Source organism: Hemicordylus capensis, chromosome 4, assembly GCF_027244095.1.
Source record: "Hemicordylus capensis ecotype Gifberg chromosome 4, rHemCap1.1.pri, whole genome shotgun sequence".
NCBI classification, from domain to species: Eukaryota; Metazoa; Chordata; class Lepidosauria; order Squamata; family Cordylidae; genus Hemicordylus; species Hemicordylus capensis.
Window position 1 is genome coordinate 122,471,198 of NC_069660.1, and position 27,106 is coordinate 122,498,303.

The 27,106-nt window shown below is 42.7% G+C and overlaps 1 protein-coding gene across 2 annotated transcripts in view; it reads left to right on the forward strand.

The window, feature by feature from the left end:
• Positions 1-5,012: 5,012 nt before the first annotated feature.
• The window catches only part of LRRC8B (leucine rich repeat containing 8 VRAC subunit B), a 40,792-nt gene continuing 18,698 nt past the window's right edge, over positions 5,013-27,106 (forward strand). The window contains exons 1-2 of one of the 2 annotated variants that reach the window (XM_053247653.1): positions 5,013-5,229; positions 16,716-16,762. The gene's annotated coding sequence lies outside the window, so the exon portion shown is untranslated. The remainder of the gene's footprint in view (positions 5,230-16,715; positions 16,763-27,106) is intronic. The other variant, XM_053247654.1, reaches the window with a different exon arrangement.

Here is a 27,106-nt window from a genome sequence, read left to right on the forward strand (position 1 = left end):
CGCCCACTGAGGTCGTCCAGAGAGATCCGTCTCCGGTTGCCACCAGCTTGGCTGGCGGCCACACAGAGACGGGCCTTCTCGGTTGCTGCCCCAAGACTGTGGAATGTGCTCCCTATGAGATATGATCCTCCCCATCTCTGACAATTTTTTAAAACCATTTGAAAACCCACCTCTTCACCCAAGCTTTTTCAGTTCTTTAAAATTTTAAGGTTTTAATTTGTAGATAATTTTTAAATTCTTACGTTGTTTTAAGTTTTTGTATATATTTTACTGTTTTATGCTATTGTTAACCGCCCAGAGACGAAAGTTTGGGGCGGTGTACAAATTTGATTAATAAATAAATAATAAACTAGTGACAATGACTTAAAATAAATTTTGAACTTCCAACTCAGATGATTTAATGACAAGATGTGACAGTCAAAGAGAAGTTGAACATGTATAGTTCAGTTGGCATTAAATTATTATGAAAATTGATTCTGAAGCTAGCTAGCTAGATGGTTCATTTGGAGATAACTGACTTTCTCTATAGTTCTCAACAATAATGTTTCTTCATAGAATATGTTTTGCAATTTCTGTCAATAAAAATGTATTTTAAGGAATAACAGGCATAGTTGTCCTAGGTGCCCTAGGTCAGGGGTTCTCAACCTTGGGTTCCTAGATGTTTTTGGACTACAACTCCCATCATACCCAGCCAAAGGCCATTGTGCCTGGGCTGAGAATCCCTGCCCTAGGTGATTTCTCAGTTTGCAGTGAACAATTTACTTATCCTGAGAATAGTTCCAAAGATCCCTCCCCCCCCCTAAATTTATAGCTGTACAGTATTTATTTAAATATAAGCCCAGAATCTCCAGAGAAGCTATTCCAAAGCTGGCTTCAGTCTCATAACCCTAGGGTGCATGCAGAAAATCATGTGTTAGGCAATCCTATATGCATGTTTACTTGGAAATCAATCCATCTGTGTTCAATGCGCCTTACTCCCAGATAAGTGTGCATAAGATTGCAGCCTTAATATGGATTATTTACTCATTAACCACCCATTGTACACATTGCAGTAACTGAAAACAAGTTAAAGGATGCATTTCCTTTCCTTTTGTTTTCTAGAAAATTGTTTATTCTGCATTAGTAACTATGATGAGAGAATCTGATCTTGTGGCGGTGTGCAGAATTATGTTTGTGTGCACCTGGCATTAATCTGATGTTATAAAACACTCGTTCTTTGAGGAGTGTAAATATTTTGATCACAATCAAAAATCGCTGTCTTTTACACAAACTAGTATATGAAAAGAAAGCATCTTATGACACTTCGGTGCTCAGTTTCTAATGAGAATTAGAAACAGGTTGTTGTTGGTGGGGGACTTCAATGTTCATTTTGGGACCGGGTTGTCGGGAGCGGCTCAACAGTTCATAGCGGCTATGACGACTGTGGGCCTATCCCAATTGGTCTCTGGACTGACACATGATCCTGGTCACACACTCGATTTGGTCTTTTGCTCTGATCAGGGTAGTGTTCTGTGGGTGGGGACTCCTGTCATCTCCCCATTGTCATGGATGGATCACCATCTGGTTAAGGTAGAACTTACAGCCACAACCCACCTCTGCAGGGGTGAAGGACCTATTAGACTGGTCTGCCTGAGGAAGTTATTGGATCCAATAGGATTCCAAGAAGCCCTGGAAGGGTTTAGGGTTAGCTCTACTGATGATTCTGTTGATGCTCTGGTACAAGCATGGAATAATGAACTCACTAGAGCTGTAGACAAAATCGCACCTCAGCGTCTTCTCTGACTTGCTTTAAAGACAGCCCTGTAGTATTCAGATGAACTATGGGAGCTGAAGTGGCAAGGTAGACAACTAGAGCGCAAGTGGAGGAAGGCTTGGTGTGAATCTGAGCGGGCACAACACAGAGCACATTTGATGATCTATGCTCTGGCAGTGTGGGCGGCAAGGAAGCAGTTCTTCTCTGCCCACATTGCTTCTGCAAATTTGCATCCAGCTGAGTTGTCTAAGGTTGTGGGGGGTTAGTATGCACCCCCTCCCCCTTGAATTTAAACTTGGAACCATCGGTCACTCGCTGTGACATTGTAAACAATTTTTTTTGCGGATAAAATCTCTCATATTTGGGCTGAGCTGGATTCCACAGTTACTGCAGAGTCTACTGTGGAGGTGCCTAGCAACTCCTCTTATGGGATTAGATTGGATCATTTTCAGTTTGTGACTCCTGAGGAAGTGGATAAACTGCTTCGGACTGTGCGTCCTACAACCTCTTCTTTTCACCCTTGTCCAACTTGGCTTATCTCATCTGGTAATCATATTATCAGAGAGGGTCTGCTAAGTATTATAAAAGCTTCTCTGAGGGAGGGCAGGATGCCTCCTTGTCTTAAGGAGGTTATTATTAGACCACTCTTGAAGAAAGCTGCACTAGATCCCTCGGAGTTAGCTAATTACAGACCTGTTTCTAATCTCCCATGATTGGGAAAGGTAATTGAGCAGGTGGTGACCTCTCAGCTCCAGGCAGTTTTGGAAGATACAGATTATCTAGACCAGTGATTCTCAAACTTGGGTCCTCAGGTGTTATTGGACTTCAGCTCCCATAATCCCCAGCTTCAGTGGCCTTTGGTTGGGGATTATGGGAGTTGAAGTCCAATAACACCTGAGGACCCAAGTTTGAGAATCACTGATCTAGACCCATTTCAAACTGGCTTTCGTGTGGGCTATGGGGTTGAGACTGCCTTGGTCAGCCTGATGGATGATCTACTGGCTATCGACAGAGGGAGTGTGACTCTGTTGATCCTTTTGGATCTCTCTGCGGCTTTTGATACCATCAACTATGGTATCTTTCTGGACCACCTGAGGGAGGTGGGATTGGGTGGCACTGTTCTACGGTGGTCCCATTCCTGCTTCTCTGGTAGATTCCAGATGGTGTCGCTTGGAGAATGTTGTTCTGCTAAGTGAGAACTAAAGTGTGCAGTTCCACAAGGCTCCATAATGTCTCCAATGCTCTTTAGCATCTACATGAAACGGCTGGGAGAGATAATCAGAGGTTTCGTGCAGGGTGTTATCAATCTACTGATGACACCCGGATCTACTTCTCCATGTCAACCTCATTAGAAAATGGCATATCTTCTCTGAATGCCTGCCTGGAAGCAGTAATGGGCTGGATGAGGGATAACAAACAAAGTTGAATCCAAATAAGACAGAGGTACTGACTGTGCGGGGTTGGGACCTGAGAGATGGCTTAGATCTTCCTCTTCTGGATGGGCTACACTCTCCCTGAAAGATCAGGTACGTAGCTTGGGAGTGTTTCTGGACCCAAAGGTCTCCCTGGTTTCTCAGGTTGAGGCAGTGGTCAGGAGCGTTTTTTATCAGGTTTGGCTGATACATCAGCTACGTCCATTTCTGGAGGTAAATGACCTCAAAACCGTGGTACATATGCTGATAACCTCCAGGCTTGACTACCGTAATGCACTCTATGCGGGAGTGCCTTTGTATAGAAACTACAATTGGTACAGAATGCAGCAGCCAGACTGGTCTCTGGGACAACACAAATGGACCACATAACAATGTTTTTAAAAGAACTGCACTGGCTGGTGCTATGTTTCCGGGTGGAATACAAATAAAGCCCTTAATGGCTTGGGCCCAGGGTTTTTAACGGGGGACCCAGCACCTTCTTTGTCATGGGCCCTGCTGCCTGTTACAATCTTCTGGAGAGGTCCACTCATGGCTGTCACCAGCTTGTTTGGTGGGTGACCCAGGACCGAGCTTTCTCTGCGGCTGCCCCAGGGCTTTGGAATATGCTCCCTGCTGAAATAAGAGCATAACCTTTTCTGTTTGTTTTGGGGAAGACCCTCAATACTCACCGGTTCTTGCAAGCTTTTAATTAGAATTAATTTTAATAATTTTAATAACTGTCTTATGCAATTTTTGTTGTGTATTTTAATGTGTTGGCTTTTAAATATTTTAAATTTTGTACACCACCTAGAGATGTACATATCAGGCGGTATAAAAATATGCTAAATAGTGAGAATGGCTCTGGAGCTCAAATCCAATCCCAGATGTGGGGTTAGGCTGTTTATTCATAGTGAGGCGAATTCACCTGCACATAGAGGTGCTCTTGATTTTATTTATATAACTCCACACTCTATGGTCACACCTTGGCCCATAGGTTCTGTGCTTGAGACTGGACAAGCCCTGGCTAAAATTAAGCCATGGGCCACAGAGGTGCAGACAGAGGGAACGTTTGAGGAGAAACTCACATTTCTGAGATGGAGAGAAAAGACTTTTGGGGAAGAAATTTCGTTTTTGAGACAAAAAAGCACTTTAACATGGAAGAGAGAAAAACATCTATCAGTTGGGGAGAGGAAAAAACATGGGTGGTTTTTTTTTTTTTTAGTAAAACGGGGCGGGCTCCTCAAATGCTTAAGAGTACGTGCTCAGGATATCTCAGTATAGATTAATTATCCCCGTTTGATCACCTATTCCGATGCACCTTCAGCAAGTTGCCGCATTCATAAGGAACCAGAACGATAAATCTTCCGTCTTTACTAATAAGGGCCTGTGCTGTGAAAAAAAAGGGGGGGGGTTGCAAACGCACCTTCAGCTCTCTCCTAGGAGAGCCCAGCTGGTGTGTATGCTTTGGAAGCTACTACAATAATCTTAAGCACATTTAATTAGGAGTAAACCCCACTGCACTTAGTGGAGCTTACTTCCTCGTAAAGAAGCATAAAATGGAGCGGCAAGGCGTTCAGCGGGGTTTCCTGAGGACACTCCATGGGCGCCCATCCTCCACGTTTCCCCCAGAGATGGAAGGAAACGAGGCAGACCGAACAGCGTCTCCCTTCACCTTGGACCAGGCGAGGCGGGGGGCGCAACGCCCCCGAAGGCTTCTTTTGTCTCCGACCCGCTTCCCTTTTATTATCGTTCTTTCTCTCTCCCCCCCCCCCGCCCCTCCCTCCGCCTTGCGCTGCTCTCCTCGCCCAGTCAGCGGTTCTGCCAACGGTGCCCGCATTGGCAGACGCGGCCGGTGACGCGACAAAGGAGCCGGGCGGGGCCTGTGCCGGGGAAGCGCTGGTCCAAGCCGGTACCTGAGCCGCCCCCTCTTATTTATTTTCCCTCCTCGAGGCGCTCGCCTTCTTTTCCCCCGCCTGCTCGCTCGGTCGCCCGCCGCCTTGGAGGTGTGCTGTGGCGGACCCGGCGGGCAGGCTGGCTGGGTCACGGGGGAGGCGGCTGAAGCAGGTAAGCGAGCCGCGAGTCGGTAAGAGTGAGATGCGGGGGGGGGGAGGGCACCACCTGCCAAGGCTCACCTGCCGGAGGGGCGTGGGGTTGTCTTCCTGCTGGTTCCCTCAGGCGGGAGGTTGGAGGAAAGCGCCTTCAGCAGGTCTCGATGCCCTTTCCCACTTCAGGGATGCCAGGGCGGAGGTGAAGAGTGGGAATATAGATCGGGATAAAAAGGTACCTCTTCGTTGTTGCCTCCTTCTTGGGGTCCTCTCCATTAGTCATCGTCTTTCCTTCTCCATCGTTTTCAGGGTGCAGTCTCTTTTTAGAGCCAGGGTTCATTCTCGGTATCTAAACTTCCCCCCCTTTTTTAAAGGAGTGCTTCTGGGCATGTGCTAAGTGCTCCCCCACCCCCAAACACACACCAATGCGTAGTGTCAGCCATTAATCTGAGAACACAAGGCAAGTGAGAAGCGTGAGTATCCAGATTAGCCTCCACTGTGCTCTCAGGATGGACTTGAGAGATCCTTGTTTTAAGTGTGGTGGATGTGATTTCTCCAAATGTTTTCTGCCTTGAAAACAAAAGCTTTGGAAAGTAGCAAATTTGTGTTGGAGCCACTTCTATAGGACTTTAGAAAGTTTCTTATCCTATTCAGACATTATGTTATGTGCATACAGGTATCTGTATACATAGACATGTATTCATTTAAAAAGTGAGTCTGGGTACAGGTTTCCTCATGTGCAGAGTACAAATATGTATACTACTGTAAGTTCATTGAACACAATGCATTAATAGCTGATCATATGTATGTTGTGGCCTCTCACTCTGACCTCATATGGCCTCTCACCATATGATCACCCTGGCTCAGGTCTAGCCCTGCTGTCTCTGCTGCATTTGCAGCAAGTAGAGGTGATGGCCAGAAATTGGCTTTAAAATCTCCTTTCTGAAGTGCTTGAGATAGAAACCAAACAACCTTTTTGATTTTCAGAAGGGTTGTAAGATGCACGTCTTCTGTCAGACATCTAGTTTATTTCTGTGTGGATTTTTGTTACTGATAATACAATATTGGTTTTTAAATGGCTTTTTGATGAAATAAACCGCTTCAAACTCCTGGAAAAATGGAAACATATTTTAATAAATATTTTGTTTCTTATCTGGAAACATACTGTGTGTGATAATATATTCTTTTTAATCTCTGTTTTGTCAGTTGATAGCTTTCCTTTTCAACAGTTAAACAATTGCATAGATCACAGTGAAATACCATGCCACTAGATCCCCCAAGAGAAGAGAATAATATTGTAGGATGACTATGAAAATATGCCCTTAGGCTCAGCCTGGGTGTGTTCTTCATGTGGGACAGTTGTGGATATGCAATGATGCATAACTATCTCTTGAAATCTTTTGACTGGAACAGACTATTGGTTGTCTTCCCAGAGTCTGTGTGCCAGTAGGAGCAGTGTTGACACTGGCTTGTCCCATACTGCTCTCTCTGGCTTCAAGGTACTAAGCAACCTTTCCTTGTGCTTCCTGCTGTGTTGAAGTGACAGAAACAGAAAGTGCAGGCTAGGGTTAGTTGCTTCTGCCTTTCCAAATAGGAGGCATATCAGCCAGGTTCTTTGAGCATTTAGTTGGTTGGGGGAATGTAATCCCATAAAGAGCCCTCTTTATAACTTCTATATTTACCTTATAGGTTTGGGTTGGAACTCACAAAATATTTCAGTAACATTGATCTTGGATAATACCTTTGACCCTGAATGAACCTAGAAACTTTGACTTGTTTTAGTTATTATTAATAAATCTGTAATGAGCCCACATACATTAATGAACTTTAAGGGAATCTGAATCCAGGGTCAACTGTGCTTGAGGTAGCATACAATTAAAAGCTGATCAATAAATGCAACAATTAAGTAAGGCAGAAAACACCAACAAAACAAATAGAACCAGTGGCAATAAGATAAAGTGATATTATTAGCCAGAAGTTCAGGGAAATAAGACTTTTTTCTCTTATTCTTAATTAATAGTTAAAGAATTATTCTTAATTCTTTTATTCAAAAGAATTTATGGGAGAAAATGAGACTGTGCCCCTGTATTTTCCAACCCTGATAACAAAAATTGGATGTATATTCATCACAGTTGTAGAATAAAATTCTACTGTGTGATATCTTCTTCGTCTAATATCTGATGTCCTAAATCAAAGAAGCACACTTGATTTGTAAAACGATCACATCAATTAGCTGCTTACTTACAAGGTACATTGTGTAAAACAAAAAAAGAGTCTAGCCTTGAAATAAAGTAGTATTGCTGATGTGGAAAAATCTCTCAAAATGAGAGAGCTAGAGGGTGATCAAGATTTCAGTGTTTAAACAACTTTACTAGGGAGTAAGGCCCACTGAACACTGTGGGACCTATGGCACAATCCTAGCATGTTTACTCAAAAGTAAGAGTGTAATTTCTACATAGTTCCACTTAACCATGCTGAAAACCTTGAAGCCATCTCAATGTCTTCCCTGTCTGACTCAATTGCAAGGTAAGTAGTTCTCCCTTTTAAAAACAAAACCTGAGTTCTTATGCATTCCAAAGCACAGCTGGTATGCCTAATCTTAGACAACTCAACTAAAATGTCTACCTCCATCAAGATTTAAAAAAGAGGAAACTAACAACATAATCCTGTACTTAAGTAGAAGCCTCGAGGAATGTTGATTAAGATGACATGCACATTGTAGACATGTTGGGAAGGACATGATGTGTGTTTGAGGTGAATTGCTGAGTTGATTGGATGTGAATCCTACTTTCCCTCTATCAATACCAGAAACTTTCATTCCTTGTCATAAATAGTTCATTACTTCTGCTATAATGCATTGAATCCTAACTACTTTTTTAGATTTGAGTTTACTTGTTTAGTAGTATCTCTCAGTAACATTTATGAACCACAGGTAAAGCTTTCCTCTACTGGTTGTGTATTTCTCAAAGGCCTAACTTTGACCTCCCAGTTGGATGTAGCTTCTGTCAGTTTCAGCAAGAATACATTCTTATAAATAAATATTATACTGTACCCTTCTTTTATCATATAAGAAATAAAAGAGCATTAAAATGTACAAAAAGACAAAACAACATGTTAAAACCAAAGCATGTAAACTGGCCTCTCAGATCTGGATAGGGTAAATAAAATGGAACCCCTTTAAGTATGATGGTAATGTTAAAATAATAAAAAAGTTAGTGACGTAACCTTTTAATTGGTTTAATAATAATTCATGTTCTAAGGTTGAAATCTTATTCATGTGTACCTGGAAATAAGTTTGATAAGTCCCCTTTGAGCAAGGTGGGACTTATAGTAAGTTTTGAATAAATTGACAGAACTGGACTGCAGCTCAGGTGCTTTTAAGATAGTACATAAGCCCCTGCTCCCCTCCCTGTTTAACATCACAATGCACAAAATGGTGAACAGCTTTGCGTTGCAATGCAGCTATGCTTTTTGTTGATGGTATGCCTCCTGTTACAGCAGTGCAATATCTCAATTCTGCTTGTATTTTGAGCACAATACATTTTTGTGACATATGCCAGTCCAATTATTGTTGTGTGAATCCTAAGCACTTATTTTGTTGGCATAGTTGGTCCTGTGTGCTTTCTTCCTTGTTTTTGTGTACACAGAAATAAAGAAGTTTGGAACATAAGTATTGCATAATTTATATTAAGGATGAAAACCATTAGGGAAAGTGAGCACAGTCTAAATTAAACAGACATATTTGAGAGTCTTTGTTCAGTGGTTGTACCAGTAGAAAGAGTGATGGTAAGTGACAGAGAATCTGATACTCATGATGCCAAGTAAACATTAGGTGTCTTCTTTAGTTCCTGTGACCTTTAGTTACTGTGACTTTGTCCCCAGCACAGCAAAATTCTCCTAAGAATGTGCCTGAAGCATTCTAAAAGCTTCAAGCTGGCTATAGTGTCAGTAGAAAAATGGAATTTTCACTGTTCTATGTGCCAATACAAAAATAGTAACTTTACCATTGGACTGTAATATCATCTATATTTCACTAAGCAATCTATTGGGGGGGGGGATATTGTGGACTTATAAAATGATATATACTCTTCTATCTTGAGCAATAAATAGTTGCTGTAACGCTAGTCTTCAATCTATTGTAGATCTATTACATTTTGTAAATTGTTTTATGGAGGTTTTAATGTAGGGCAGTCTGTAATGTTTAACTCTTATCCAGAGGGATTCTTAATAAAAACATGTACTTGCATAACAATGTTGAGTAATGTTTTGTGCTTGCTGCTTCATACTACTTAGGTTGCTTCTGAACTGGGGGATTTTGAATATTGGCTTGACTTACTAGGCAGTTCCTATTTGTCCTTGCCATCGACTTCCTCCCCTTCCCATGTCATTCCTCTGACATGCCAAGAACTTAAGTGAAATAGGGATTCCATTCCCTTTTTCTGGAGTATGGAGAAGGTAAGAACTGGTGCAGGAAATGCCTGCTGTGTTTTCCCTTCTCCAGTCTGCAGTACAATTGAGAAGATTCCACTTCTTTCCCTAGTTTTCTGACAGGACTTCTATAGCTGTATGCACATAGACATCCCTTTTGGATAACCCAGATGTTGGAAGCAATTCCATCAAGTGCCGTCCCACTAACCCACCTCCATACATTTGCTCTGTGTTTGGAGGACACTTGTGAAGACTGCTTATTGTACAAGTTTTCTTTAGTTCAGTAACTAGCAGCTGAGCATGGCCTATATTATATAAAATTTTGTTTGGGTTTTTGTTCCTTTTACATCAATTTTAAATTGCCAGTTTCTAGAATACATATATATATATATATATATATATATATATATATATATATATATATATATATGATGTATGTGTGTTTGTGTATACACACATACGTTTATATACCACTTTTCAACAAAAGTTCTCAAAGTGGTTTACATAGATATAAATAAATAAAATGATTCCCTGTCCCCAGAGGGCTCACAAGCTTAAAAAAAAGAAAAAAGAAACATAAGATATACACTGGAGGGATGTTGTGCTGGAGATGGATAGGGCCAGTCGCTCTCCCTGCTAAATAAAGCGAATCACCACTTTAAAAAGGTGTCTCTTTGCTCAGTTAGTGGGAGATATATACACACACACACATATATATAAATATACGTGTGTGTATGTAGTATTTATAAATAAACTTGGGGATTGGGCCTGGTGTGGTCACATGCAATAGAAGCAGGGGTGTAGCTATAATTGAGCCAAAGGGTTCAAAGAACACAAGCCCCCAGCTCCTGAGGGCCCTCCAGCTCCACCCCTCCCTATTTTCTTCATTATCTCCCTCACTCTGGGGGGCCGCCAGAGAGAGGGATAAACACAGGCCCCCTCTCTCTTAGCTACGCCCCTGAATAGAAGACATACTTTTAATGCTTATGGAGGCAAGGAAAGTTCAGCAGTTGAAACATCCTGTCACATTGTTGTAAGGGTAAGGAGCTGTACCTATCAAAATTACCTATATACACGAAGCAGGATCCAGCTAAATTAGTCATTACTAGTTGTCTCATTCCTTTCAGTTTTGCTTAGTCATGCCTGCTTATTGAATGGCAGGAGCCTTGTCCTCAAATGCTTCTGGTCACTCTAGTACATATAGCCCTGAGAATAACTTGCTGGTCTCCTTTATATGTACCAGGACTGTGCATCAAAGTGGCTAGATCATCGGATCCAATTCAATGCAAGACCTATTGGCTAATCTTGCATTACATTGCATCCGGTGCAAAGTTAGATCCTGAACAGATCAGATTGGATTGGAGGCCTTAACTGGTGGCAGTGAAATACGCTTTTTCTTCTGTAGGCAGTGACATTTTACAATGCTGCTCCCCCCACCTCCCCAGCAGCTGCCTCATAATGCCCTGAGGAAGGAAGCAATGTTGTGATGATGCACCCTTTTCCCAGTGCTTTACTATAAGGCAGCCAGCAATCACCTAGTAATATTACTATCAATAGAGGCTGCCTACACCTATAGGGATTGATGAACAATGCTAGTAAATGCTCTTTCAGTAGCAATCTGAAGATATATACTAAAGTAGGCCAGGTCCTGCAAACACACACTGCACAGGTTTCATCTGCAGTGCAGACATGTCCCTAACCGAATATGCTTTTCACTGTTGGTATATAAAAATGCATTTAGGAAATGTGCATAGAGCATGTTACCTGGTACCATTTCCAACAATAATGGAAGAACAACACACATCTTAGAGCCCAACCAATGAATTACTTTGATTACTCGTATCCTAGTGGGATGCTATATCAGGCTTCAACAAACTTTCTTTGGCTGTGGTAACCAGCTCAAAAATTTAGGAACCAGACTCCTCCATGGAGTGGGGGGGGCATACTCGCCACTTGCCACCAGCATTGCCCTTGGCTCTATGGAGGGTGTGGGCAGAAGTGGACTCATCACTTACCCCAGTAACACACATTGCTCCATGGAAGGGTGGACTCCCTGCCTTGCTTGCTCTTCCTCCTGGTTGTATCCATCCATTGCCTGGCTTGGGCATCAAGCTTAAGGGTCCAGGCACCATGGCAAGCTGGTGCCTGGGAATTTTCCAGCCCACCACTGTAGCACAATACATCTTTTAACACTTGCCTAGAGCCAGCGTGGTGTAGTGGCTAGAGTACTGGATTAGGACCGGGGAGACCCGAGTTCAAATCCCCATTCAGCCATGATACTAGCTGGGTGACTCTAGGCCAGTCACTTCTCTCTCAGCCTCAGCTACTTCACAGGGTTGTTGTAAGGAGAAACTCATGTAGTACACTGCTCTGGGCTCCTTGGAGAAAGAGCAGGATATAAATGTAATAATAAATAAATAATAATAATAATAATAAATAATGGGCTAGATCATGCTTTTTAACTGAAGCCTTCGTGCCAAAATGCAACCAGAGTTCAGTCGAATTGGGTGTAAATTTGTTCTTCCTACCTAGACAAATGACTGAAAGTTATGTAGAACTGTAGTATAATAGTGCATATAGAACTGAACTGTGATGTTCAGTATGGTGAGGGGAAACAGAAGAGTGTAAGGGAGAGAAATTGTTGGCCAAGGTGTTGAAATCCTAAGTTCAGTTATTTCTGTGTTTTTTCAGACTGGAATGTAGTCTCCGCATTCCTAATAATCTTTGAGATTATGACATTTGCATGATGATAGAATATACCTCAGATATTTAGATCTAAAGATCTAAATGGACTGCTTTCTTCAAACCCCTAGCAGAAAGATGACAGTTATTAGCCTCTTTCATTCAGCCCCTTAAAAATGTGTTTCTTCATTGTTTGTTACTGTGTGTTCAATCTGATCACCTTCCGTATAGTTCTAGGTTCTGATGCCAGCCCTTGTTCTGTTTAAAAACAAATCGTTTGGCTGAAAGTTTAAAACGTTTAGATTTGTATGTAAATGAAAATAAATAGATGAGGTTGGAGCCTAACTTCCACTAGTAGAAGAAAACCTAAGCAAGTAAAATTCCCTGCTCCCTTCTCTGCAGCTGCTGTACTCTCTCTGAAGCCACTCTTGAGAGTCAGGGAACCTTCCAAAATTATAGGATGAGGCTGTGGGAGAGAGAGGAATAGGCCTAATTTGTACAGAGAAACATTACACACAAAGTAGAGCATCTCCTTTGCATGCAGAAGAGCCCAGGTTTTAATCCCTGACATCTCCAGGTAGAGCTGAGAAAGACCCTTTTCTAAAATACTGGCTGCCAGGTTCTCTGTGTAGACAATGCTGAGCTGGATGGACCAGCAGTCTGACCCTATATGCGGTAGCTTCATGTACTCTAAGCTTCTGCAACCCAATTCTGGCCAGTTCCCTGCTGCAGCCTCAAGCTCCCCATTCCACACTGTTGCAAATGGCTTCTAACTCTTGGTCTTTTTTCAGAGGATGCAGTGGAGAGAAGTGGGTAGGGAATTTTACTTGCATGAGCTTCTTTTCTCTAGCATAGGTTGGGATCCAACCCACGATCTACATTTTTGGACACCAAAAATCCCCAAACTTATGGAGGTAGTGAAAACCCATGGTAGTCAGATTGTTTTGATAATCCTGTTCTTCCTCCAGCCCCTCTTAGGCTCAACTGAACAAAATCTCTACTTCAGCATAATATAGCAACAGTAGAGCCTTGAAAGAATACAACTTTGAGGAACCACTTCTGTTTCTCCTTTGTGTTTGCTTCTGCAGATGGGAAAGCAATGAATGGAGGGATGCTTTTATTTGCTTCCAAACCTTGTAATTATTAGAGCTGCCTGGAGAAGTTTTATATTCATTACACAGAAGTTTCTCTTGGAAGTTACAGCCTTGTTTTTGTTGCTCCAAAGGATAAACTTAAATTCAACATTAACTCTTAAGTTTGCTTTTCTGCAAGAGATAACTAAAATGTCCCAAGTCTGTCCCCAAAGCTAACTGTTCTCCCCACCTCCTTTCCCTGGTAGTCTGCTATAAAACCTAGGTGACAAGGACACACTGCTGTGTTACCAAGTTGACTGAATACGTAGCATTTAGCAGATGAAGTTGCACTGATGGTCTTTTTCCACATGTTAATCAAGGTGCTAGAGGCCAGAACATTCTGTTGGTGGAACGTTCTGACTAGAAATGGGGCGTTCTGAGTCTTCCGAGTTTGGAACAGAACTGTTCCAAGCTTGGAATGGAACAACCAGAGTTGGAACATTCTGAGCGCCATTTTGGACTCCAAATTGGTGCTTTTCTGGCCTCTGTGTGCATGCAGCAGCCATTTGCATAGTCAGTACCTTCACACAAATGGCTGCAGTGCATGCGCAGAGGCCAGAAGAACACCATTTTAGAGCCCATAATGGCACTCAGTATATTCCGACTCTGAACAGGGTCATTCTGTTGGAACAACCGGCTCAACGGGTTGTTCCAGTGGAACATTCTGGGTATTTGCATTCCATTATAGCTCAGAATTGAATGCAAATATTCTTTTGTGCAAATCCCTACAAGGTCCAAGTGAAATGTGTTTGGTAGTACCTGTAGCAAGTGATCACCAGTTCTTACCTGGTGGCTATAGTGAGAAAGCTCAGAAACATGGACTTTGCTGAACTGGACAACTGACTATTAGTTCATGTCCACCTAACATCCCTACTGCAGTTTTTCTTAGCCATGGTCATAGGCACTGTGAAAGCTTGGGGCTGTTTTTGCAGAGGATGGGAATGCAGAACTGTGGAGTTATTCTGGGGCATGGGGGCAGTGAACGTTTCTGTGAGGTGGTCATCTCAGGTGTAGGCACAAGAAGGAACACAGGAGGTGCAGGCACTGCTCCCTCCTTCTGCAGGCACTACTCACAGGCTTCCCAATGGCTGTCACCCTTGCTCACCCCACTGGGGCATGTTGTTTTTTTCTCCTTACCCTTCTGGGGTGTGCTTGTTTCGTCTCTCCTCCGACCCCTCAGCTTGAGCTAGGAACACTCTTCCTATCACTGATTTCGTGACCTAGTCTGAAAGTTCCCTCAAGCTGCTGCCAGCATGCTTATCAGCATAGCCTGAGAATGCTGAGCAAATGAGGAGGGTGTAATGTTGCCCTTGCTCTTGGACCACCCTGGGGGGCGGAAGCCTTGGGACTCTTTCAGCACTGGTAGATTGCTGCCTTTGGTAGATTCAGACAAATCATGTGTGAGCAACATTTAACAATTTGTGGAGACAGCCATAACCTTCAACCACATGGTTGAATTCTTCATTACCATCCCTCGATACGGTAATGTGTGCCATTGAGTTGTTGTTGACTCCTGGCGACCACAGAGCCCTGTGGTTCCTATATCCTATTTCAGCAGCATCCTATATCATTGCTGCCTGATATAGTACCAGCGGGGATTTGAACCAGCAACCTTCTGCTTGTAGTTACTTGGAAATCCAGGGAAACAGAGGACTAATCAAGCTGGGCTTTGTATGGCTGAAAGCTGTGGATGATGATTATTTATTATAGCACCAATGCAATGCAAGTGCTTGCCTTGTAGGCTGTAGCTTGCTTTCTAGGCTGGATCACAAGGGAGACAGCAGAGGAAGGGAGATGGAAGCAGGGTAAATGTCGGAAGAATATGCAATTATTTCAATTACACTTACTTAGGCTTAGCTACAGCAGGCTACGGAGGCTAGGGAGTTGTGCAGAAGACTTGACAGAAAAAGTGAAGCAAGCAAGCTGTACAGTCAGCTTTCAACAGGCTTCTACATGGCTCCTGGTTATCTCTTTGAACCTGCTCTTTATCTCTTATTTTGACTATTGAATTAGGACAGCCGTTATGGTTGCAATCTTCTCCTTGAGAAGGATCTTATGTTAAGAGGAAATGTTGAATAAAGCAGTAGCTACCGTATATCAGCCTTTTACCTTGGGGATTAATAGAATGTTGTAGCCAGAGGTTCATAAATATATATTTTATTTGCTCATTATAATAGCTTGCAAAACAACTTAAAGTAATAACCTGTTTACAGAACAGAAAATAAGCCACTGCAGTACTTACTTATGTATATTGACTAGTAGAGGGAATTAGTTTCCTAATATTCCTTCATTTTGTTTTACTTGTCTAGTATTCAGTAACTTAGAGAGGACAGGAAATTGATTAGTTTCCCTTAAATGAGGAAAGCTTGCTGCAGCGCGCAGAAAGCGGCAAGGACTTGCATTTCTCTTCCCTTTTTTTTTTTGCAGGTAGGGCACTCGGCTCTTCAGAGTAGTCAGGGCTTGTCCTGAAAGTCGTAGTTAACTGGGCTTCTTTCTGTAAACAGCCATTTTACTATTGCTGTTCAGCTACAGCAGTATTGGTTACAGGACTGTTGTGTTTTAACTCACATGCACTCACATAAATACCCAGTATTGTGAAATATCATTATTGGCAAACATCTTTTTACATTCCTAATATTTAAAAGTTTGACTTCGTGTTATTGTAGGGAGGGATGTGCACAGAACTGCGAAGGAGGCAGGGGTGCTGCTTTAAGAGCGCGGAAGGGTGCACTTACCCCTCCTGCCACTCCCCCCCCCTGCCGGCATAAGTTTTTGTCAAAGCCCATTGGGGCGGCAGCATACCTCCCTGCCGGCCCCTTGTCCAGATGTAACCGGAAGTATCCAACGCACTGACGCAGAAGCGCACATGGCGCATCCGCCCGCGCGCACATCAGGCACAGGGAGGCCCTTTATGGGCCTCCAAACCGGTTCCGTGCATACCCCTAATTGTAGGTAGGCAAAGAATTATACTTGCTGGAGTTTTGTAACCGAATTGAAATGGCTTTACCACTCTGGAAACAAGTGTTGTATATAAAGCATTCCACTAGGCGGTGCCTTAGGTTTAATTATTTTTCAACAATGTCAGAGTTAACACTTGAGGAATGCGGCTATTATAGACATGTGGTGATTTGGAACCCTCTGTTGTAAATTCTTGTTTTGATTTATGGTATGTTGTAAACTGCCCAGAGATGTGAGTTTGAGGCAGTATATAAATGTGCTTAATAATAAATATACATTAAGTGTTTCAACAATGTCTCTACAGGAATCATCAAGCTCCAGAAGAAGATACCTCTGATCAGCCTTTAACAGGTCAGTATGTGTGTGTCATGCAATTTTTAAAAAAAGATCAGTTGCTAAGAAGTCACCTTAAGTGACGCAGCGGGGAAATGCTTGACTAACAAGCAGAAGTTTGCTGGTTTGAATCCCTGCTGGTACTATATTAGGTAGCAGCGATATAGGAAGATGCTGAAAGGCATCATCTCATACTGCGCAGGAACAGTTATGAATTATTTATCTAATGTGTATATCTTTGTATATAAATATAAACATGTGGAAAGTTGCCTAGGAAGTCTAAGAAAATTGCATTTATTTATTTATTTAATTAGTTTTATTTATTAGATTTATATACCGCCCTTCCAAAAATGGCTCAGGGTGGTTCACAACATGATAAAAACAATTAAAACAAATTAGCAATTAAAATCAAACTATTAAAACACAGTAAAACCAATAAAACCGGTAAAAGCCCTAAAACAGCATAAAATTAAAACTACACATTTAAAAAGCTGAAAAAGTTTGCGTGAAGAGGTGGGTCTTCAGATGTTTTTTAAAAAATAGTCAGGGATGGGGAGGATCGCATCTCAGCAGGGAGTGCATTCCACAATCTCAGGGCAGCAATCGAGAAGGCCCTTCTCCGTGCGGCCACCCGACGAGCTGGTGGTAACTGGAGACGGACCTCAAGTGACCTCAGTGGATGGTGGGGCACATAACGAAGAAGGCGTTCTCTTAAATACCCAGGGCCTAAGCCGTTTAGGGCTTTATAAGTTATAACTAGCACTTTGTATTCTGCCCGGAAACCAATTGGCAACCAGTGTAGCTCCCTCAGCAAGGGAGTAATGTGGTCTCTCTGAGATGACCTGAAGACCAACCTGGCTGCTGCATTCTGAACCAACTGAAGTTTCCGGACTATGTACAAAGGCAGCCTCATGTACAGCGCATTACAGAAGTCCAGTCTGGAGGTTACCAACAAATGTACCACTGTTTTGAGGTCATTGATCTCGAGAAACAGACGCAGCTGACGTATCAGCCGAAGCTGATAGAAAGCACCCCTAGCCACTGCCTCAACCTGAGAAACGAGGGAGAGGTGTGAATCCAGAAGTACTCCCAGACAGTGGACCTGTTCCTTTTGGGGAAGTGTGACCCCATCTAGAACAGGTAGATCAAAATCGTCTCTGGAGTTCCGACCCCGCACAATAAGTACCTCCGTCTTATTTAGATTCAGCTTCAGTTTATTCTTCCTCATCCAGCTCATTACTGCTTCCAGGCAGGCATTTAGGGAAGATATGCCATCTCCTGAAGAACTTGACATGGAGAAATAGATCTGGGTGTCATCAGCATACTGATAACATCCCGCTCCATATCCCCTGATGATCTCTTCCAAAGGTTTCATGTAGATGTTGAAAAGCATTGGAGAGATTACGGAGCCTTGAGGGACACCATACTTAAGCTCAGATTTTGAAGAGCAACAGTCTCCAATTGACACCATCTGGAATCTATCCAAGAGGTAGGAGCGGAACTACTGTAAAACAGTGCCTCCCACCCCCAACCCCTTCAGACATTCCAGAGGATACTAAGTTTGATAGTATCGAAAGCTGCCGAGAGATCCAAAAGGACCAACAGTGTCATACTTCCTCTGTCAATTCCCAACTGAAAATCATCCATCAGGCTGACCAAGGCAGTCTCCACCCCATAGCCCGCCCGGAAGCCAGTTTGAAATGGGTCTGGATAATCAGTTTCCTCCAAGACCGCCTGGAGCTGAGAGGCCACCACCCTCTCATTTACCTTGCCCAGCTATGGGAGGTTGGAGACAGGCCTATAGTTGCTCAACTCTGAGGGATCTAATGTAGGCTTCTGTAAAAGAGGTCTAATGATTGCCTCCTTGAGACAAGGAGGCATCCTGCCTTCCCTCAGAGAAGCATTTATGATTTCCACCAGGCCTCCTACAACAGCCACCCTGCTAGATAGAACAAGCCATGTTGGACAAGGATCAAGAGAACAAGTGGTAGGCCTCACCACTCCAAGCAGCTTGTCCACATCCTCAGGAGTCACAGACTGAAACCGATCCAGTCGAACCACATAAGAGGAGTTGTCGGACACCTCCCATTCAGACATCAAATTAATTGTGGAGTCTCCATCTAAGTCGGCCCGGATCCAAGAGATTTTATCTGCGAAAAATTCTTTAAACACGTCACAGCGGATAACTGATGGCTCCAAATTCTGGTCCAGGGGAAGGGGGGCAGGTACTAGTCCCCTCACAACCCTGAACAGCTCCGCCAGACGCGAGTTCGCAGAAGCAATACGGGCAAAAAAGAACCGCTTCTTTGCCGCACGTATCGCCTGAGCATAGATCTTTAAGTGTGCTCTATGACATAATCTGTTGGATTCAAGTCGAGTCCTTCTCCACTTGCGCTCCAGCCGTCTACCTTGCTGCCTCAGCCCCTGAAGATCTTCCGTATACCAAGGGGCCAGTTTTGAAGCAGGTCGGAGGGGACGCTTAGGAGCAATCGTGTCTACTGCCCAGGTGAGCAAGTTGTTCCAGTTCTCAACCAGGCCATCAACAGGATCACCGACAGAGCCAACATTAAATCCCTCCAAGGCTTCTTGGAATCCTACTTGATCCAATAACCTCTTTGGGCAGACCATTCTAATAGGCCCCTCACCCCTGCAGAGGTGGGAAGTGGCTGTAAGTCTGACCTTAACCAGATGGTGGTCCGTCCATGACAACGGGGAGATCTTAGGAGTCCCCACCCACAGAACACCACCCTGATCAGAGTAAAAGACCAGATCAAGCATGTGACCTGCAATATGCGTCGGTCCAGAGACCACTTGGGATAGGCCCATAGTTGTCATGGCCGCTATGAACTCCTGAGCCGCCCCGGACAAATTGGTCCCGAAATGAACATTGAAGTCCCCCAGCACCAAAAGTCTGTGAGACTCCAACGCAAGCTCCGCGACCAAGTCCATGAGCTCAGTAAGGGAATCTGTTGAGCAGCGGGGCGATCGGTACACCAACAGAAGTCCCAATCTATCCCTGGTCCCCAAACTTAGGTACACACATTCAATATGGTCCAATACCCTAACAGATTTAATACCTCAAAAATTAGTAAATTGGTATTGAAAGGGACAGCTGGGAAAGTCAAATCTGCTGTTATTGCCACTATAACAGAGGTTCGTATAAAATGTATGTTGCAGACTAGAAAGGATGTTGTTTAATATGAAGAGAATACTTGCCAGGGAATTGCTTCAGGCAGCTGGTGTACCACAGGGCAGCAAGTGCAGGCACTCCACCACATAACTGCCTTCTGACACCATCTGTGTGCCTAGATTTTTCCCTCTCACTGACCTGCTTCTCCTCTTTGTCCTTGGTCTCGTTTTCTGGCCCACACCACTGCTTACTGTTTTAGGCCAGCAAGCCCTGCGTCCAACAAAGTGGCAGGCAAACTGATCACAGTGAGCTGTAGATGATTCCTCCCTCATTACCTGGGGGGATGTGTGGAGCAAGGTTTTTACCACACGAAACAGCTCTGTTTGTCTGCACTGAGCAGATGCAATGGAGGCGGAGAAAAAACATTCGTCACGACTCTTCCTTCAGCGCCGTTCCAGCCGTCGCCCGAGTTGCTTTATCTCCCTAAGCTCCGAGGAAAACCAAGGAGCAGATTGGGCTCCACCAAGCCAGAGAGGGCGTTTAGGAGCAACCGTGTCAACAGCCCGGGCCGTCTCTCCATTCCAGAGATCAACCAGGGCCTCGACAGAGTCACCAGCTCTGGACACTGGAAACTCCCCGAGGGCCGTCTGGAATCCAAGCGGATCCATAAAGCCTCCGGGGGCGGAACATTCTAATCAGTCCACCACCCCTGCAGAGGGCAGACGGAGCAGTCAAACTAAACCCCAGCAGATGATGATCTGTCCATGACAAGTTTGTCGTCTCAAATTCCCCCGCCTCCAGATCATTTATTTCCCAGAAAACCAAAAACCAAAAGACAAATTTATTTACCCAAGCTTTTTAATTAGGCTTGTGGTTTAAAATTGTTTTAAGGTTTTAATTTCTGTTTTAAGCTTTTTTATGTTGCTGTAAACCACCCAGAGATGGAAATTTGGGGTAAATAAATATCACAGAAAGGTCCTTCACTGGAGGACTCTTATTAACACCACTCCCATTCCCATATCAGTAAGTTGAGATGTGGTTCCTGCTGGATCAAGTTAAGGGCCTGTCTAGTCTAGTATCCTGTTTCCAACAGTTTCAAGTTTGATGCCTCCAAGAGGCCTGCAAGCAGAGCATAAAGGCAATGGCTATTGCCAGCTAAACATACTCTGCATCATCTGTTTAGAGGTATACTGCCTCTGAATGTGGAGGCCCCATTTAGGTAACAAATTAATAGGCAGTGAGAGCTAATGTCCATGAATTTGCCTAATCCTCTTAAAAAGCAGTTTAAGCACTTCAGTGCAGTAAGTATCTCTTGAAGTCTTAGCTATGTGTTTAATGATATTTGTCAATTAAAAGTCGTAAGAGTTTGTATTTGGAGGCTGATGCTGTATATCTGGAGGCTGATATTGTATACCGCGACGGCAGCATTCCTCCCTGCCACCCCGTTCCCCCTGTCGGCTGGAAGTTGCGAGCACGCACACATGACTTTTTTAGCTAGGCTTAGCAAAGGTATATTAAATGTAACTTTGTTCCTGCTTTCATTTATAAACAGTATGATTATAGTTTTCTCCATTCTCAGCTATGTCGCTCTATGTACAGATTTATCTGTAGTATGTTTTAAAATATGATTTTTCCCCCCTTGCCAGTTGAAACCTCCCTGAATTATTTTCTGGTAAACTGAATTTGTTACAGTTATAAATTATGAATATTTAATCAATTCAGATCTTAAGTGATTGTTACAATCATATTGTTAATTACAGTTTTCCCGCTAACACAGGCAGTATCTGAAACTGTATTCTCTTTGTGGAAAAGTAAACTTCTCTACTTAATTTTATCGTTCATATTCTTATTTAGATTTTTATCCTGTTTTTCAACCACAGCCCCCAAAGCAGCTTACAGTATTGATACAAATCAATACATATATGTACAGTGTTGATTTTTATCAATATTGCAAACTGCTTTGGGGACTCTGATCTGTCGTCTTATTCTCACAAATAACTGAACTCCTAAAATAAAGTAAGTTGCAATGTCTCCCTAAAATCATGCCTTTGTATGCGTATTCACTTCCTATAAAAAATTTTTTTGAAAATGAAGCAAATCAAAATAAAACCCTGTCACACACAGTAATAAATAGGAATGTGCATGAATGGTCTTCGGCACTGGCGGGGGTAGTACTTTAAGGGCGGGGGAGGGTGTATTCACCCTCCCTCGCCGCATTTCCCCCACTGGCGCTCTGTAAACTTTAAGCCTCTTGGGGCGGCAGCGTTCCTCCCTGCCACCCCATTCTACCTGTTGGCTGGAAGTTGCAAGCACGTTGGCTGGAAGTTGCAGAGTCACCAAGGAAAGTGACCAGAGGGAGTGTGAATGAGGAAGATAGTATGCTTGTAACTGATTTTGTGTTGAAAGTTGTTGTTGTTGGTAGCAACCAATCTAATTTTATTTTTATTTTATTTTATTTATTTTATTTATTTTACATTTATATCCCGCTCTTCCTCCAAGGAGCCCAGAGCGGTGTATTACATACTTGAGTTTCTCCTCACAACAACCCTGTGAAGTAGGTTAGGTTGAGAGAGAAGTGACTGGCCCAGAGTCACCCAGCTAGTATCATGGTTGAATGGGGATTTGAACTCGGGTCTCCCCGGTCCTAGTCCAGCACTCTAACCACTACACCATGCTGGCTCCCAAAGTTTGTGACAAACTTCCCAAAATGATGAGCAGAATGTTAGGCTGAAAATGTTGCAGTTCTGTGTGGCCAAATCAATTTCCTTTTGCAAGTTATTTTTTAATATAGTCTTCCTAGTACAAAACCACTTATCTTTCACTGCCTGCCGAGTTATAAAAACCAGATATTCTGTAATGTATATAGTGATGGAGATCCAGTAACAGCTCTGGTAATGCCTTCCAAAGTATTTCAAGTAAAGCTGGGTTAGGTACAGACTGTTTTTTTAAAATAGTGAATTTGTTAAAGAATTCTTGAGAGGATGAGCATGCTATCTCAACTGAAAAGTTTCATTCTTTAAAAAGTAACGTTTTAATTACAGCAATTAGGAACAGTAAGATTCATTTTCCCACTTGCCTCCTGTTAGTACTGCTGTGTCTGATGATTTGAATGAACTGTTTAGCCTAGCAGATACTGTCTTGCATAAAATAGTTTGTGGTTGTGCCCATGGTAAATGGCGTTTGTGTCAAATGATTTGTGTCAGATAGTACCATCTGTGTAATGAGTACACTTTATTTTGCCTCTGTTAAATCTGTAGAACTTCTGTTGATTGATGTGAGTAATACAATCTAAAGTTATAAGTGTCACATCAAATATGCATTTTTTAAAGTTTTGGGGTTTTTTTTACACTTATATCTTGCTTTTCCTCCGATGAGCTCAGAATGGTGTACATGGTTATTCTTATCCTCACAACAACCCTATGAGGTAGGTTAGGCTGAGAGATACAGAACTGGCCTTGAGTCACCCAGTAAATGTTGTCCCCAACTTGTATATGCTATGTCAGTGCAGCATCCCATTGAATTATGCCGCTTGCATATATTTGTAGTATTTTAGGCTGAAGACAAGACTTTATGTAGCTTTGGCAGTGTAGTTCAGTAATTGTCTGTAAACCTTCCCACTCAGCACTGAGCAGAAACTGCCAGCAACTTGGTAGCATGAGCAGGGCTGTCAACACGTACTCTGCTCTTCATGTACACAATAGATTATTATTTAAGAACTCTGTGTCCTTTCCTGTTAGTGTCCTTTTGTTTTTTTGGAAGTTAGATTACAAATGCTCTTTAGAGAAGATTTCCTTTTGAATTAGCTGTTGTGAGAATATCTACAAAGCTGCCTTTTGATGTCTGACAAGTGGAAATGTTAACAGTCATGGCTGCAGAACCCTACAGCCTGACTTGCTGGCTTGGCTGCAGAGAACTGATTTTTCCCCCCAGATTTTAAAACCTGACTCAGAGACTTAGTAGGAATAACTTTGTAGTCAAGTGGCTACTAAAGGGAAAGCAACAAAACCAGCCCCATACTGTGCTTGACGGTCCCAGTATTCCCTTTACTTGGATTTCTTGTTTTCCAACTTGTTCATTGGCTTTGCTCATAATGTAGTGTATGAGGAAATATGAAAACAAGAAATCCAAGTAAAGGGCAAAGCCAGTGCACGCTTATTAACACAAAGAAGTTGAATGGCAGCTTTCCAAATCTATTGTATGGGGATGGGATATTGATCTGTTGGTGTTGGATCAGTGTTAGCATGGATATTGCTAAGGATAAATTACGGTGCACTGTGGGATTCTCTAGAAAGTTGACTGACTATATGTGCAAGCCTGCTTTCTATTAACATGACTATCACATAGCCCTGTTACTTTTTGAAAATGTTAAATATTTCCAACAGTCCTTAAAGAAACAAATCTAATATTTTCATAGTCTTTACTTCTAATCTGATTTTACACTGCTCTCTGGTTTATGTGTTCAGTTCTCCTTACCCCCACCCCACCCGTTGTTTAGTTCCTCTCCCTGGAACAAAATAATAGACGAATGACAATCCAAAGCTTCTGGTCACAAAATGCATGTCTCTTTGCTTATCCAAGAGAAGGCAACTGAGAGATTAATAGGTTGCTGTTTTATTTAACTACTTAAATATTATTCAAAGCGACAGAACAAAATAGGCTCCCACTGTTGACTAGAGAGTCTCTGAAAGTTGGGTTATAAATGGGGTGGGGGGAAAGAGAGGATTTGAGTCATTACTGAATTGATGGAGAAAAAGAGGAATTTGACTAGAGGTTCTTATAGGTATTTCTTTGAGTCACTAATTAAATGCCAGAATCTAATGTTACCGATTCTGGGTAAAATTTTACAGTACTATCTGTTTGCCAAGTCAAAGCTGGTTTGGGACAATATTTTAGAGCATTTGCTGTGGCTCTAGAGAGATAAATGATGCATGAAATCAGAATGTATGAATTTGCTGACAAATAGTGGTTCTTCCACCTTCTCCAAAATCAGATAAACTTGAAAAAAACAACTGAGGAGCATGTAGGCTGCATGTTTTTGAAACTCTCAGCTGTTGGCTGAGAGAGCTCTTGACTTCAGTTGATTGAAATGAACCCTCTAACCCCGCTCAGGTAGTTGGATAATGTTGCACATATTGATGTATATATCTATTGTTTTCCAAATTGATCACTTGAATGAAACCGCTTATTAAATCCAAGGGATATGGGAGGGAGCGATGGGCTGACCAGTAAGGGGTGAGAGATAGAGAATACAGGGATTTTTGAAAATCTTCATTGTAGTTAACTACTTAAATTTTTTAAATCTAAATCTTTTTTCTAAGTCACCACAAAAAGCCTAAGGCTGTGTGCTGTTGGTGGAGAAAGAGTTCAGTAAGGAAAGGAGTAGGAAGCAATAAGGACAGGCTTCTACAGATCCAGGTGCCAGCTCACCAGTATTGAGTGCTCCCAGCCCTCAAGCAAGCAGAACACCCAGCACCACACAGATCCTCCTCCCCAAAGGTCTCCTTTCCATTGCTATTTTTGGGAAGGTACGAAACAACAGGCATCCTTTCTGAGCAGTTGGAAAATGCTCCTGCAGTTGCTTACCATCTCCATATCCCAGTGCAAATGACAGAAGACCCACTTCTCTGTTAAGTCCTCTGCCTGTGCGCCAGAAAAGGGACTGAAGGAAGAGGTGGAATTGATGGCGACCACTAATGATGGCTGGTTAGTGAGCTAAGCCTAAATTTTGTAGATCCCTGATGAAGGAAATGATCAAGTAGTAAATTGTATGGTGTGTAAAATATTTCTGAACATGGGATAAGAGAGACAATGGTAGAGTGAAGGAAGAATGGATACAGAGTTGCATTACATGCATATACTAACATCCTTCACACTTAAATAAGAACATAAGAACAGCCCTGCTGGATCAGGCCCAAGGCCTATCTAGTCCAGCATTCTCTTTCACACAGTGGCCCACTAGATGCCTCTGGGGAGCTCACAGGCAAGAGGTGAGGGCATGCCCCCTATCCTACTGCTACTCCCCTGTAACTGGTATTTAGAGGCATCTTGCCTCTGAGGTTGGAGGTGGCCTATAGCCCTCAGACTAGAAGCCATTGTTAGACCTGTCATCTATGAATTTATCTGAATTGCGTTTAAAGCCATCCAGGCTGTTGGCTGTCACTACATCTTGTGGCAGTGAATTCTATAGGTTGATTATACGTTGGGTGGGGAAAGTACTTCCATTTGTTGGTCCTAAATTTCTTAGCAATCACTTTCATAGGTTGACCCCTGATTCTAGTGTTAAGTGAGAGGGAGAAGAATTTCTAGCAACTTTCTCTACTCCATGCATGATTTTATAGATTTTTATCATGTCTCCCCACAGTCTTATTTTTTTCTAAACTAAGAAGCCCCAGGTGTAGCCTTGCCTTCTAAGGAAGGTGCTCTAGGCCCCTGATAATCTTGGTTGTCCTCTTTTGTACCTTTTCCAGTTCTATAGTATCCTTAAGATGTGGTGGCCAGAACTGCCTACAGTATTCCAAATGTGGCCACACCATAGCTTTGTATAAGGGCATTATAATAATAGCAGTCTTATTGTCATCTCCCTTTCTAATTATTCCTTGACAATTGGCCCTTGTCACAGCTGCCACATATTGAGCAGACACTTTCAATGAGCTGTCCACCACGAGCCCAAGATCCCTCTCCTGGTCAGACACTGACAGCTCAGACCCCCGTCAGTATATATGTGAAGTTGGGGTTTTTTGCCCCAATATGTATCACTTTACACTAGTTAACATTGAACCGCATTTTCAATCTTGTTGCCCACTTCCCCAGTTTGGAGAGATTCTTTTCGAGCTCCCTGCAATTTCTAGATCATTTATGAACAAGATAAAGAGCACTGGTCCCAGTACCAATCCCTGGGTCTCAGTATGCTGTTTTCTACAAATAGCTTAAAAAAACATGAACTACTTAAAACATGGAACAAAACATATACTGGGTAGTATATAAACTGTGTATAAGAGTCTATTCACACACACAGCTTATATGAAACAAGGATAAATTAAACATATATTATGAAACACACAATTACTAAAGAAATTGCCTGTGTTCTAGACCCCAAAAAGTGTGGCTGAAGGTCAATTATGCCCATGGTCCTATTACATGTGGATATATAGTCCTTCCAGATCTTTTCTCTTGCTGGTTCTTGTTCAAGTTGTTACTCCAAATGTTATTCAAAATTCTTCCAGATCTTTTTC